Genomic DNA, 15,254 nt, shown 5'->3' on the forward strand with positions numbered 1-15,254 from the left:
CCTCCAACTCTCTATCCCTCCAACTCTCTATCCCTCCATCCCTCCAACTCTATATCCTCCAACTCTCCATACCTCCAACTCTCCATTCCTCCATCCCTCCAAATCTCTATCCCACTATCCCTTCAACTCTCCATCCCTCTATCCCTCCAACTCTCTATCCCTCTATCCTTCCAACTCTCCATCCCTCTATCCCTCCATACCTCCAACTCTCCATCTTTCCATCCCTCCAACTCTCTATCCCTCCATCACTCAAACTCTCCATCCTCCAACTCTCCATCCCTCCAACTCTCCATCCCTCCATTCCTCCAACTCTCTATCCCTCCCAACTCTCCAACTCTCCATCCCCCCAACTCTCCATCCCCCCATTCCTCCAACTCTCTATCCCTCCAACTCTGCAACTCTCCATCCCTCCAACTCTCCATCCCTCCAACTCTCTATCCCTCCAACTCTCTATCCCTCCAACTCTCCATCCCTCCATCCCTCCAACTCTCCATCCCTCCATCCCTCCAACTCTCTATCCCTCCATCCCACCAACTCTCTAATCCCTCCAACTCTCTATCCCTCCAACTCTCTATCCCTCCAACTCTCCATCCTCCAACTCTCCATCCCTCCATTCCTCCAACTCTCCATCCCTCCAACTCTCCATCCCTCCAACTCTCCATCCCTCCATCCCTCCAACTCTCCATCCCTCCAACTCTCCATCCCTCCATCCCTCCAACTATCCATCCCTCCAACTCTCTATCCCTCCATTCCTCCAACTCTCTATCCCTCCATCCCTCCAACTATCCATCCCTCCAACTCTCTATCCCTCCATTCCTCCAACTCTCTATCCCTCCAACTCTCATCCCTCCAACTCTCTATCCCCCCAACTCTCTATCCCTCCATCCCTCCAACTCTCCATCCCTCCAACTCTCTATCCCTCCAACTCTCTATCCCTCCATCCCTCCAACTCTATATCCCTCCAACTCTCCATCCCTTCAACTCTCCATCCCTCCAACTCTCCATTCCTCCAACTCTCTATCCCTCCATCCCTCCAACTCTCTATCCCTCCATTTTGGTATACCTCCATCCCTCCATCTCTCTATCCCTCCATCCCTCCATCCCTCCATTCCTCCATCCCTCCAAAATCTCTATCCCACTATCCCTTCAACTCTCCATCCCTCTATCCCACTATCCCTTCAACTCTCCATCCCTCTATCCCTCCAACTCTCTATCCCTCTATCCCTCCAACTCTCCATCCCTCCAACATTCATCCCTCCATCCCTCCAACTATCCATCCCTCCAACTCTCTATCCCTCCATTCCTCCAACTCTCTATCCCTCCATCCCTCCAACTATCCATCCCTCCAACTCTCTAATCCCTCCATTCCTCCAACTCTCTATCCCTCCAACTCTCATCCTCCAACTCTCTATCCCCCCAACTCTCTATCCCTCCATCCCTCCAACTCTCCATCCCTCCAACTCTCTATCCCTCCAACTCTCTATCCCTCCATCCCTCCAACTCTATATCCCTCCAACTCTCCATCCCTTCAACTCTCCATCCCTCCAACTCTCCATTCCTCCAACTCTCTATCCCTCCATCCTCCAACTCTCTATCCCTCCATTTTGCTATACCTCCATCCCTCCATCTCTCTATCCCTCCATCCCTCCATCCCTCCATCTCTCTATCCATCCCTGCTTTTTCTATCCTTCCAATTCTACATCCCTCCAACTCTCTATCCCTCCATCCCTCCATCCCTCCAACTATCCATCCCTCCAACCTCTCTATCCCTCCATTCCTCCAACTCTCTATCCCTCCAACTCTCATCCCTCCAACTCTCTATCCCCCCAACTCTCTATCCTCCATCCCTCCAACTCTCCATCCCTCCAACTCTCTATCCCTCAACTCTCTATCCCTCCATCCCTCCAACTCTATATCCCTCCAACCTCTCCATCCCTTCAACTCTCCATCCCTCCAACTCTCCATTCCTCCAACTCTCTATCCCGCCATCCCTCCAACTCTCTATCCCTCCATTTTGCTATACCTCCATCCCTCCATCTCTCTATCCCTCCATCCCTCCATCCCTCCATCTCTCTATCCCTGCTTTTTTCTATCCTTCCAATTCTACATCCCTCCAACTCTCTATCCCTCCATCCCTCAATCCCTCCAACTCTCTATCCCTCCAACTCTCTATCCCTCCATCCTCCAACTCCTATCCCTCCAACTCTCTATCCCTCCAATTCTCTATCCCTCCAATTCTCTATCTCTCCACTCTCTATCCCTCCAACTCTCATCACTCCAACTCTCATCCCTCCAACTCTCTATCCCCCCAACTCTCTATATCCCTCCATCCCTCCAACTCTCCATCCCTCCAACTCTCTATCNCCATTCCTCCAACTCTCTATCCCTCCATTCCTCAACTCCTTCTCTCCAACTCTCCATCCCTTCCATCACTCCATCCCTCCAGCTCTCCATCCCTCCATCCCTCCAACTCTCTATCCCTCATCCCTCCAACTCTCTATCCCTCCATTCCTCAACTCTCTATCCTCCAACTCTCATCCCTCCAACTCTCTATCCCTCAAACTCTCTAATCCTCCATCCCTCCACTTCCCATCCCTCCATCCCTCCAACTCTCTATCCCTCCATCCTCCAAATCTCCATCCCTCCAACTCTCCATCCTCCAACTCTCATCCTCCTTCCCTCCAAACTCTCCATCCCTCCAACTCTCCATCCTCCAACTCTCCATCCTTCACTCTCCATCCCTCCAACTCTTCCATTCCTCCAACTCTCTATCCTCCATCCCTCCAACTCTCTATCCCTCCATTTTGCTATACCTCCATCCCTCCATCTCTCTATCCCTCATCCCTCCATCCCTCCATATCTCTATCCCTGCTTTTTATCCTTCCAATTCTACATCCCTCCACTCTCTATCCCTCCATCCCCAATCCCCCAACTCTCTATCCCTCCAACTCTCTATCCTCCATCCTCCAACTCCCTATCCCTCCAACCTTCTATCCTCCATCTCTATCCCTCCAATTCTCTAATCTCTCCAACTCTCTATCCCTCCAACCTCATCACTCAACTCTCATCCCTCCACTCTCTATCCCCCAACTCTCTATCCCTCCATCCCTCCAACTCTCCATCCCTCCAATCTCTATCCTCCAACTCTCTATCCCTCCAATCCTCCAACTCTATCATCTCCAACTCCATACTCCAACTCTCCATTCCTCCATCCCCTCAAATCTCTATCCCACTATCCTTCAACTCTCCATCCTCTCTATCCTCCAAACTCTCTATCCCTCTATCCTTCCAACTCTCCATCCTCTACCCTCCATACCTCCACTCTCCATCTTTCATCCCTCCAACTCTCTATCCCTCCATCACTCAAACTCTCCATCCCTCCAACTCTCCATCCCTCCAACTCTCCATCCCTCCATTCCTCCAACTCTCTATCCCTCCACTCTCCAACTCTCCATCCCCCCCAACTCTCCATCCCCCCCCATTCCCAACTCTCTATCCCTCCACTCTGCAACTCTCCATCCCTCCAACTCTCCATCCCTCCAACTCTCTATTCCCTCCAACTCTCTATCCTCCAACTCTCCATCCCTCCATCCCTCCAACTCTCATCCCTCCATCCTCCAACTCTCTATCCCTCCATCCCACCAACTCTCTATCCCTCCAACTCTCTATCCTCCAACTCTCTATCCCTCAACTCCTCCATCCCTCCAACTCTCCATCCCTCCATTCCCTCCAACTCTCCATCCCTCCAACTCTCCTTCCCTCCAACTCCCATCCTCCATCCTCCAACTCTCCATCCCTCCACTCTCCATCCCTCCATCCCTCCAACTATCCATCCTCCAACTCTCTATCCCTCATTCCTCCACTCTCTATCCCTCCATCCCTCCAACTATCCATCCCTCCAACTCTCTATCCCTCCATTCCTCCAACTCTCTATCCCTCCAACTCTCATCCCTCCAACTCTCTATCCCCCAACTCTCTATCCTCCCCCTCCAACTCTCCATCCCTCCAACTCTCTATCCTCCAACTCTCTATCCCTCCTCCCTCCAACTCTATTCCCTCCAACTCTCCATCCCTTCAACTCTCCATCTCCCTCCAACTCTCCACCTCCAACTCTCTATCCCTCCATCCCTCCAACTCTCTATCCCTCCATTTTGGGTATACCTCCATCCCTCCATCTCTCTATCCCTCCACCCTCCATCCCTCCATTCCTCCCATCCCTCCAAATCTCTATCCCACTATCCTTCAACTCTCCATCCCTCTATCCCACTATCCTTTCAACTCTCCATCCTCTATCCCTCCAACTCCTATCCCTCTATCCCTCCACTCTCATCCCTCAACATTCCATCCCTCATCCCTCCAACTATCCATCCCTCCAACTCTCTATCCCTCCATTCCCCAAACTCTCTATCCCTCCATCCCTCCAACTATCCATCCCTCCAACTCTCTATCCCTCCATTCTCCAACTCTCTATCCCTCCAACTCTCATCCCTCCAACTCTCTATCCCCCACTCCTCTATCCCTCATCCCTCCAACTCTCCATCCCTCCAACTCTCTATCCCCAACTCTCTATCCTCCATCCCTCCAACTCTATATCCCTCCAACTCTCCATCCTTCAACTCTCCATCCCTCCACTCTCCTTCCTCAACTCTCTATCCCTCCATCCCTCCAACTCTCTATCCCTCCATTTTGCTATACCTCCATCCCTCCATCTCTCTATCTCCATCCCTCCATCCCCCATCTCTCTATCCCTGTTTTTTTCTACCTTCCAATTCTACATCCCTCCAACTCTCTATCCCTCCATCCCTCCATCCCTCCAACTATCCATCCCTCCAACTCTCTATCCCTCCATTCCTCCAACTCTCTATCCCTCCAACTCTCATCCCTCCAACTCTCTATCCCCCCAACTCTCTATCCCTCCATCCCTCCAACTCTCCATCCCTCCAACTCTCTATCCCTCCAACTCTCTATCCCTCCATCCCTCCAACTCTATATCCCTCCAACTCTCCATCCCTTCAACTCTCCATCCCTCCAACTCTCCATTCCTCCAACTCTCTATCCCTCCATCCCTCCAACTCTCTATCCCTCCATTTTGCTATACCTCCATCCCTCCATCTCTCTATCCCTCCATCCCTCCATCCCTCCATCTCTCTATCCCTGCTTTTTTCTATCCTTCCAATTCTACATCCCTCCAACTCTCTATCCCTCCATCCCTCAATCCCTCCAACTCTCTATCCCTCCAACTCTCTATCCCTCCATCCCTCCAACTCCCTATCCCTCCAACTCTCTATCCCTCCAATTCTCTATCCCTCCAATTCTCTATCTCTCCAACTCTCTATCCCTCCAACTCTCATCACTCCAACTCTCATCCCTCCAACTCTCTATCCCCCCAACTCTCTATCCCTCCATCCCTCCAACTCTCCATCCCTCCAACTCTCTATCCCTCCAACTCTCTATCCCTCCATCCCTCCAACTCTATATCCCTCCAACTCTCCATACCTCCAACTCTCCATTCCTCCATCCCTCCAAATCTCTATCCCACTATCCCTTCAACTCTCCATCCCTCTATCCCTCCAACTCTCTATCCCTCTATCCATCCAACTCTCCATCCCTCTATCCCTCCATACCTCCAACTCTCCATCTTTCCATCCCTCCAACTCTCTATCCCTCCATCACTCAAACTCTCCATCCCTCCAACTCTCCATCCCTCCAACTCTCCATCCCTCCATTCCTCCAACTCTCTATCCCTCCAACTCTCCAACTCTCCATCCCCCCAACTCTCCACCCCCCCATTCCTCCAACTCTCTATCCCTCCAACTCTCCACTCTCCATCCCTCCAACTCTCCATCCCTCCACTCTCTATCCCTCCAACTCTCTATCCCTCCACTCCCATCCCTCCATCCCTCCAACTCTCATCCCTCCATCCCCTCCAACTCTCTATCCCTCCATCCCACCAACTCTCTATCCCTCCAACTCTCTATCCCTCCAACTCTCTATCCCTCCAACTCTCCATCCCTCCAACTCTCCATCCCTCCATTCCTCCAACTCTCCATCCCTCCAACTCTCCATCCCTCCAACTCTCCATCCCTCCATCCCTCCAACTCTCCATCCCTCCAACATTCCATCCCTCCATCCCTCCAACTATCCATCCCTCCAACTCTCTATCCCTCCATTCCTCCAACTCTCTATCCCTCCAACTATCCATCCCTCCAACTCTCTATCCCTCCATTCCTCCAACTCTCTATCCCTCCAACTCTCATCCCTCCAACTCTCTATCCCTCCAACTCTCTATCCCTCCAACTCTCCATCCCTCCAACATTCCATCCCTCCATCCCTCCAACTATCCATCCCTCCAACTCTCTATCCCTCCATTCCTCCAACTCTCTATCCCTCCAACTCTCATCCATCCAACTCTCTATCCCTCCAACTCTCTATCCCTCCATTCCCCCAACTCTCCATCCCTCCAACTCTCTATCCCTCCATCCCTCCAACTCTCCATCCCTCCAACTCTCCATCCCTCCAACTCTCTATCCCTCCATTCCTCCAACTCTCCATCCCTCCATCCCTCCAACTCTCTATCCATCCATCCCTCCATCCCTCCAGCTCTCCATCCCTCCATCCCTCCAACTCTCTATCCCTCCATCCCTCCAACTCTCTATCCCTCCATTCCTCCAACTCTCTATCCCTCCAACTCTCATCCCTTCAACTCTCTATCCCTGCAACTCTCTATCCCTCCATCCCTCCAGCTCTCCATCCCTCCATCCCTCCAACTCTCTATCCCTCCATCCCTCCAACTCTCCATCCCTCCAACTCTCCATCCCTCCAACTCTCCATCCCTCCTTCCCTCCAACTCTCCATCCCTCCAACTATCCATTCCTCCAACTCTCTATCCCTCCATTTTTCTATCCCTCCATCCCTCCATCTCTCTATCCCTCCTTTTTTCTATCCTTCCAATTCTACATCCCTCCAACTCTCTATCCCTCCATCCCTCAATCCCTCCAACTCTCTATCCCTCCAACTCTCTATCCCTCCAACTCCCTATCCCTCCAACTCTCTATCCCTCCAACTCTCTATCCCTCCAACTCTCATCCCTCCAACTGTCATCCCTCCAACTCTCTATCCCCCCAACTCTCTATCCCTCCATCCCTCCAACTCTTCATCCCTCCAACTCTCTATCCCTCCAACTCTCTATCCCTCCATCCCTCCAACTCTCCATCCCTCCAACTCTCTATCCCTCCAACTCTCTATCCCTCCAGCCCTCCAACTCTCCATCCCCCCAACTCTCCATCCCTCCAACTCCCTATCCCTCCAACTCTCTATCCCTCCAACTCTCTATCCCTCCAACTCTCATCCCTCCAAATGTCATCCCTCCAACTCTCTATCCCCCCCAACTCTCTATCCCTCCATCACCTCCAACTCTCTATCCCTCCAACTCTCTATTCCCTCCATCCCTCCAACTCTCCATCCCTCCAACTCTCTATCCCTCCACTCTATATCCCTCCATCGCTTCCAACTCTCCATTCCCCCCAACTCTCCATCCCTCCACCCTCCATCCTCCAACTCTCCAACTCTCTATCCCTCCAACTCTCTATCCCTCCATCCCTCCAACTCTCCATCCCTCCAACTCTCTATCCCTCCAACTCTCCATCCCTCCATCCCTCCAACTCTCCATCCCTCCAACTCTCTATCCCTCCAACTCTCCATCCCTCCATCCCTCCAACTCTCATCCCTCCATCCCTTCAACTCTCTATCCCTCCAACTCTCATCCCTCCAACTTCCAGTCCCTCCAACTCTCTATCCCTCCATCCCTCCAACTCTCCATCCCCCAACTCTCTATCCCTCCAACTCTCCATCCCTCCAACTCTCATCCCTCCATCCCTTCAACTCTCTATCCCCCCAACTCTCATCCCTCCAACTACCCATCCCTCCAAACTCTCATCCCTCCAACTCTCCATCCCTCCAACTCCATCCATCCAACTCTCTATCCCTCATTCCCTCCAACTATCCATCCCTCCCATCCCTCCCATTTTTCTATCCCTCCATCCCTCCAACTCTCCATCCCTCCATTTTTCTATCCCTCCATCCCTCCCACTCTCCATCCCTACATCTCTCATCCCTCCATCCCTTCAACTCTCATCCCTCCAACTTTCTATCCCTCCATCCCTCCAACTCTCCATCCCTCCAACTCTCCATACCCCCCAACTCTCCATCCCTCCAACACTCCATACCCCCAACTCTCCATCCCTCCAACTCTCCATCCCTCCAACTCTCCATCCCTCCATCCCTTCAACTCTCCATCCCTCTATCCCTCCATCCCTCCAACTCTCTTTCCCTCCAACTTTCTATCCTCCATCCCTCCAACTCTCCATCCCTCTATTTTTCTATCCCTCCATCCCTCCCACTCTCCATCCCTACATCTCTCATCCCTCCATCCCTTCAACTCTCATCCCTCCAACTTTCTATCCGTCCATCCCTCCACTCTCCATCCCTCCAACTCTCCATACCCCCAACTCTCCATCCCTCCAACACTCCATACCCCCAACTCTCCATCCCTCCAACTCTCCATCCCTCCAACTCTCCATCCCTCCATCCCTTCAACTCTCCATCCCTCTATCCCTCCATCCCTCCAACTCTCTTTCCCTCCAACTTTTCTATCCCTCCATCCCTCCAACTTTCCATCCCTCCAAATCTTTATCCTTCCACCCCTCCATCTCTCCATCCCTCCAAATCTTTATCCTTCCACCCCTCCAACTCTCCCACCCCTCCATCCCTCCAACTATCTATCCCTCCATGCATCCATCCCTCCAACACTCCATCCCTCCAGCTCTCTATCCCTCCATCCCTCCAATTCTCCATCCCGCCAAATCGTTATCCTTCCATCCCTCCAACTCTCTATCCCTCCATTCCTCCAACTCTCTATCCCTCCATCCCTCCAACTCTCCATCCCTCCAACTCTCTATCCCTCCAGCTCTCTATCCCTCCATCCCTCCAACTCTGTATCCCTCCATCCCTCCATCCCTCCAACTCTCCATCCCTCCAAATCTTTATCCTTCCATCCCTCCAACTCTCTATCCCTCCATCCCTCCAACTCTCTATCTGTCCATCCCTCCAACTCTCCATCCCTCCAGCTCTCTATCCCTCCATCCCTCCAACTCTCCATCCTCCAAATCTTTATCCTTCCATCCCTCCAACTCTCTATCCCTCCATCCCTTCATCCCTCCAACTCTCCATCCCTCCAAATCTTTATCCTTCCATCCCTCCAACTCTCCATCCCTCCAACTCTCCATCCCTCCAAATCTTTATCCTTCCATCCCTCCAACTCTGTATCCCTCCATCCCTCCATCCCTCCAACTCTCCATCCCTCCAAATCTTTATCCTTCCATCCCTCCAACTCTCCATCCCTCCAGCTCTCTATCCCTCCAGCTCTCTATCCCTCCATCTCTCCATCCCTCCAACTCTCTATCCCTCCATCCCTCCATCCCTCCATCCCCCCAACTCTCTATCCCTCCATCCCTCCAACTCTCCATCCCTCCATCCCTCCAGCTCTCTATCCCTCCATCTCTCCATCCCTCCAACTCTCTATCCCTCCAAATCTCCATCCTCCATTTTTCTATCCCTCCATCCCTCCCACTCTCCATCCCTACATCTCTCATCCCTCCATCCCTTCAACTCTCATCCCTCCAACTTTCTATCCCTCCATCCCTCCAACTCTCCATCCCTCCAACTCTCCATACCCCCAACTCTTCATCCCTCCAACACTCCATACCCCCAACTCTCCATCCCTCCAACTCTCCATCCCTCCAACTCTCCATCCCTCCATCCCTTCAACTCTCCATCCCTCTATCCCTCCATCCCTCCAACTCTCTTTCCCTCCAACTTTCTATCCCTCCATCCCTCCAACTTTCCATCCCTCCAAATCTTTATCCTTCCACCCCTCCATCTCTCCATCCCTCCAAATCTTTATCCTTCCACCCCTCCAACTCTCCCACCCCTCCATCCCTCCAACTATCTATCCCTCCATGCATCCATCCCTCCAACTCTCCATCCCTCCAGCTCTCTATCCCTCCATCCCTCCAATTCTCCATCCCGCCAAATCGTTATCCTTCCATCCCTCCAACTCTCTATCCCTCCATTCCTCCAACTCTCTATCCCTCCATCCCTCCAACTCTCCATCCCTCCAACTCTCTATCCCTCCAGCTCTCTATCCCTCCATCCCTCCAACTCTGTATCCCTCCATCCCTCCATCCCTCCAACCCTCCATCCCTCCAAATCTTTATCCTTCCATCCCTCCAACTCTCTATCCCTCCATCCCTCCAACTCTCTATCTGTCCATCCCTCCAACTCTCCATCCCTCCAGCTCTCTATCCCTCCATCCCTCCAACTCTCCATCCCTCCAAATCTTTATCCTTCCATCCCTCCAACTCTCTATCCCTCCATCCCTTCATCCCTCCAACTCTCCATCCCTCCAAATCTTTATCCTTCCATCCCTCCAACTCTCCATCCCTCCAACTCTCCATCCCTCCAAATCTTTATCCTTCCATCCCTCCAACTCTGTATCCCTCCATCCCTCCATCCCTCCAACTCTCCATCCCTCCAAATCTTTATCCTTCCATCCCTCCAACTCTCCATCCCTCCAGCTCTCTATCCCTCCAGCTCTCTATCCCTCCATCTCTCCATCCCTCCAACTCTCTATCCCTCCATCCCTCCATCCCTCCATCCCTCCAACTCTCTATCCCTCCATCCCTCCAACTCTCCATCCCTCCATCCCTCCAGCTCTCTATCCCTCCATCTCTCCATCCCTCCAACTCTCTATCCCTCCAACTCTCCATCCCTCCATCCCTCCAACTCTCCATCCCTCCAACTCTCTATCCCTCCAACTCTCCATCCCTCCATCCCTCCAACTCTCATCCCTCCATCCCTTCAACTCTCTATCCCTCCAACTCTCATCCCTCCAACTTTCCATCCCTCCAACTCTCTATCCCTCCATCCCTCCAACTCTCCATCCCTCCAACTCTCTATCCCTCCAACTCTCCATCCCTCCAACTCTCATCCCTCCATCCCTTCAACTCTCTATCCCCCCAACTCTCATCCCTCCAACTACCCATCCCTCCAACTCTCATCCCTCCAACTCTCCATCCCTCCAACTCTCCATCCATCCAACTCTCTATCCCTCCATTCCTCCAACTATCCATCCCTCCATCCCTCCATTTTCTATCCCTCCATCCCTCCAACTCTCCATCCCTCCATTTTTCTATCCCTCCATCCCTCCCACTCTCCATCCCTACATCTCTCATCCCTCCATCCCTTCAACTCTCATCCCTCCAACTTTCTATCCCTCCATCCCTCCAACTCTCCATCCCTCCAACTCTCCATACCCCCAACTCTCCATCCCTCCAACACTCCATACCCCCAACTCTCCATCTCTCCAACCCTCCATCCCTCCATCCCTCCAACTCTCCATCCCTCCAAATCTTTATCCTTCCATCCCTCCAACTCTCCATCCCTCCAGCTCTCTATCCCTCCAGCTCTCTATCCCTCCATCTCTCCATCCCTCCAACTCTCTATCCCTCCATCCCTCCATCCCTCCATCCCTCCAACTCTCTATCCCTCCATCCCTCCAACTCTCCATCCCTCCATCCCTCCAGCTCTCTATCCCTCCATCTCTCCATCCCTCCAACTCTCTATCCCTCCAACTCTCCATCCCTCCATCCCTCCAACTCTCCATCCCTCCAACTCTCTATCCCTCCAACTCTCCATCCCTCCATCCCTCCAACTCTCATCCCTCCATCCCTTCAACTCTCTATCCCTCCAACTCTCATCCCTCCAACTTTCCATCCCTCCAACTCTCTATCCCTCCATCCCTCCAACTCTCCATCCCTCCAACTCTCTATCCCTCCAACTCTCCATCCCTCCAACTCTCATCCCTCCATCCCTTCAACTCTCTATCCCCCCAACTCTCATCCCTCCAACTACCCTTCCCTCCAACTCTCATCCCTCCAACTCTCCATCCCTCCAACTCTCCATCCATCCAACTCTCTATCCCTCCATTCCTCCAACTATCCATCCCTCCATCCCTCCATTTTTCTATCCCTCCATCCCTCCAACTCTCCATCCCTCCATTTTTCTATCCCTCCATCCCTCCCACTCTCCATCCCTACATCTCTCATCCCTCCATCCCTTCAACTCTCATCCCTCCAACTTTCTATCCCTCCATCCCTCCAACTATCTATCCCTCCATGCATCCATCCCTCCAACTCTCCATCCCTCCAGCTCTCTATCCCTCCATCCCTCCAATTCTCCATCCCGCCAAATCGTTATCCTTCCATCCCTCCAACTCTCTATCCCTCCATTCCTCCAACTCTCTATCCCTCCATCCCTCCAACTCTCCATCCCTCCAACTCTCTATCCCTCCAGCTCTCTATCCCTCCATCCCTCCAACTCTGTATCCCTCCATCCCTCCATCCCTCCAACCCTCCATCCCTCCAAATCTTTATCCTTCCATCCCTCCAACTCTCTATCCCTCCATCCCTCCAACTCTCTATCTGTCCATCCCTCCAACTCTCCATCCCTCCAGCTCTCTATCCCTCCATCCCTCCAACTCTCCATCCCTCCAAATCTTTATCCTTCCATCCCTCCAACTCTCTATCCCTCCATCCCTTCATCCCTCCAACTCTCCATCCCTCCAAATCTTTATCCTTCCATCCCTCCAACTCTCCATCCCTCCAACTCTCCATCCCTCCAAATCTTTATCCTTCCATCCCTCCAACTCTGTATCCCTCCATCCCTCCATCCCTCCAACTCTCCATCCCTCCAAATCTTTATCCTTCCATCCCTCCAACTCTCCATCCCTCCAGCTCTCTATCCCTCCAGCTCTCTATCCCTCCATCTCTCCATCCCTCCAACTCTCTATCCCTCCATCCCTCCATCCCTCCATCCCTCCAACTCTCTATCCCTCCATCCCTCCAACTCTCCATCCCTCCATCCCTCCAGCTCTCTATCCCTCCATCTCTCCATCCCTCCAACTCTCTATCCCTCCAACTCTCCATCCCTCCATCCCTCCAACTCTCCATCCCTCCAACTCTCTATCCCTCCAACTCTCCATCCCTCCATCCCTCCAACTCTCATCCCTCCATCCCTTCAACTCTCTATCCCTCCAACTCTCATCCCTCCAACTTTCCATCCCTCCAACTCTCTATCCCTCCATCCCTCCAACTCTCCATCCCTCCAACTCTCTATCCCTCCAACTCTCCATCCCTCCAACTCTCATCCCTCCATCCCTTCAACTCTCTATCCCCCCAACTCTCATCCCTCCAACTACCCATCCCTCCAACTCTCATCCCTCCAACTCTCCATCCCTCCAACTCTCCATCCATCCAACTCTCTATCCCTCCATTCCTCCAACTATCCATCCCTCCATCCCTCCATTTTTCTATCCCTCCATCCCTCCAACTCTCCATCCCTCCATTTTTCTATCCCTCCATCCCTCCCACTCTCCATCCCTACATCTCTCATCCCTCCATCCCTTCAACTCTCATCCCTCCAACTTTCTATCCCTCCATCCCTCCAACTCTCCATCCCTCCAACTCTCCATACCCCCAACTCTCCATCCCTCCAACACTCCATACCCCCAACTCTCCATCTCTCCAACCCTCCATCCCTCCATCCCTCCAACTCTCCATCCCTCCAAATCTTTATCCTTCCATCCCTCCAACTCTCCATCCCTCCAGCTCTCTATCCCTCCAGCTCTCTATCCCTCCATCTCTCCATCCCTCCAACTCTCTATCCCTCCATCCCTCCATCCCTCCATCCCTCCAACTCTCTATCCCTCCATCCCTCCAACTCTCCATCCCTCCATCCCTCCAGCTCTCTATCCCTCCATCTCTCCATCCCTCCAACTCTCTATCCCTCCAACTCTCCATCCCTCCATCCCTCCAACTCTCCATCCCTCCAACTCTCTATCCCTCCAACTCTCCATCCCTCCATCCCTCCAACTCTCATCCCTCCATCCCTTCAACTCTCTATCCCTCCAACTCTCATCCCTCCAACTTTCCATCCCTCCAACTCTCTATCCCTCCATCCCTCCAACTCTCCATCCCTCCAACTCTCTATCCCTCCAACTCTCCATCCCTCCAACTCTCATCCCTCCATCCCTTCAACTCTCTATCCCCCCAACTCTCATCCCTCCAACTACCCTTCCCTCCAACTCTCATCCCTCCAACTCTCCATCCCTCCAACTCTCCATCCATCCAACTCTCTATCCCTCCATTCCTCCAACTATCCATCCCTCCATCCCTCCATTTTTCTATCCCTCCATCCCTCCAACTCTCCATCCCTCCATTTTTCTATCCCTCCATCCCTCCCACTCTCCATCCCTACATCTCTCATCCCTCCATCCCTTCAACTCTCATCCCTCCAACTTTCTATCCCTCCATCCCTCCAACTCTCCATCCCTCCAACTCTCCATACCCCCAACTCTCCATCCCTCCAACTCTCCATCCCTCCAACTCTCCATCCCTCCATCCCTTCAACTCTCCATCCCTCTATCCCTCCATCCCTCCAACTCTCTTTCCCTCCAACTTTCTATCCCTCCATCCCTCCAACTCTCCATCCCTCCATTTTTCTATCCCTCCATCCCTCCCACTCTCCATCCCTACATCTCTCATCCCTCCATCCCTTCAACTCTCATCCCTCCAACTTTCTATCCCTCCATCCCTCCAACTCTCCATCCCTCCAACTCTCCATACCCCCAACTCTCCATCCCTCCAACACTCCATACCCCCAACTCTCCATCCCTCCAACTCTCCATCCCTCCAACTCTCCATCCCTCCATCCCTTCAACTCTCCATCCCTCTATCCCTCCATCCCTCCAACTCTCTTTCCCTCCAACTTTCTATCCCTCCATCCCTCCAACTTTCCATCCCTCCAAATCTTTATCCTTCCACCCCTCCATCTCTCCATCCCTCCAAATCTTTATCCTTCCACCCCTCCAACTCTCCACCCCTCCATCCCTCCAACTATCTATCCCTCCATGCATCCATCCCTCCAACTCTCCATCCCTCCAGCTCTCTATCCCTCCATCCCTCCAATTCTCCATCCCGCCAAATCTTTATCCTTCCATCCCTCCAACTCTCTATCCCTCCATTCCTCCAACTCTCTATCCCTCCATCCCTCCAACTCTCCATCCCTCCAACTCTGTATCCCTCCATCCCTCCATCCCTCCAACTCTCCATCCCTCCAAATCTTTATCCTTCCATCCC

The sequence above is a fragment of the Oncorhynchus kisutch genome, linkage group LG25 (genome assembly GCF_002021735.2).
Source record: "Oncorhynchus kisutch isolate 150728-3 linkage group LG25, Okis_V2, whole genome shotgun sequence".
Lineage (NCBI taxonomy): Eukaryota > Metazoa > Chordata > Actinopteri > Salmoniformes > Salmonidae > Oncorhynchus > Oncorhynchus kisutch.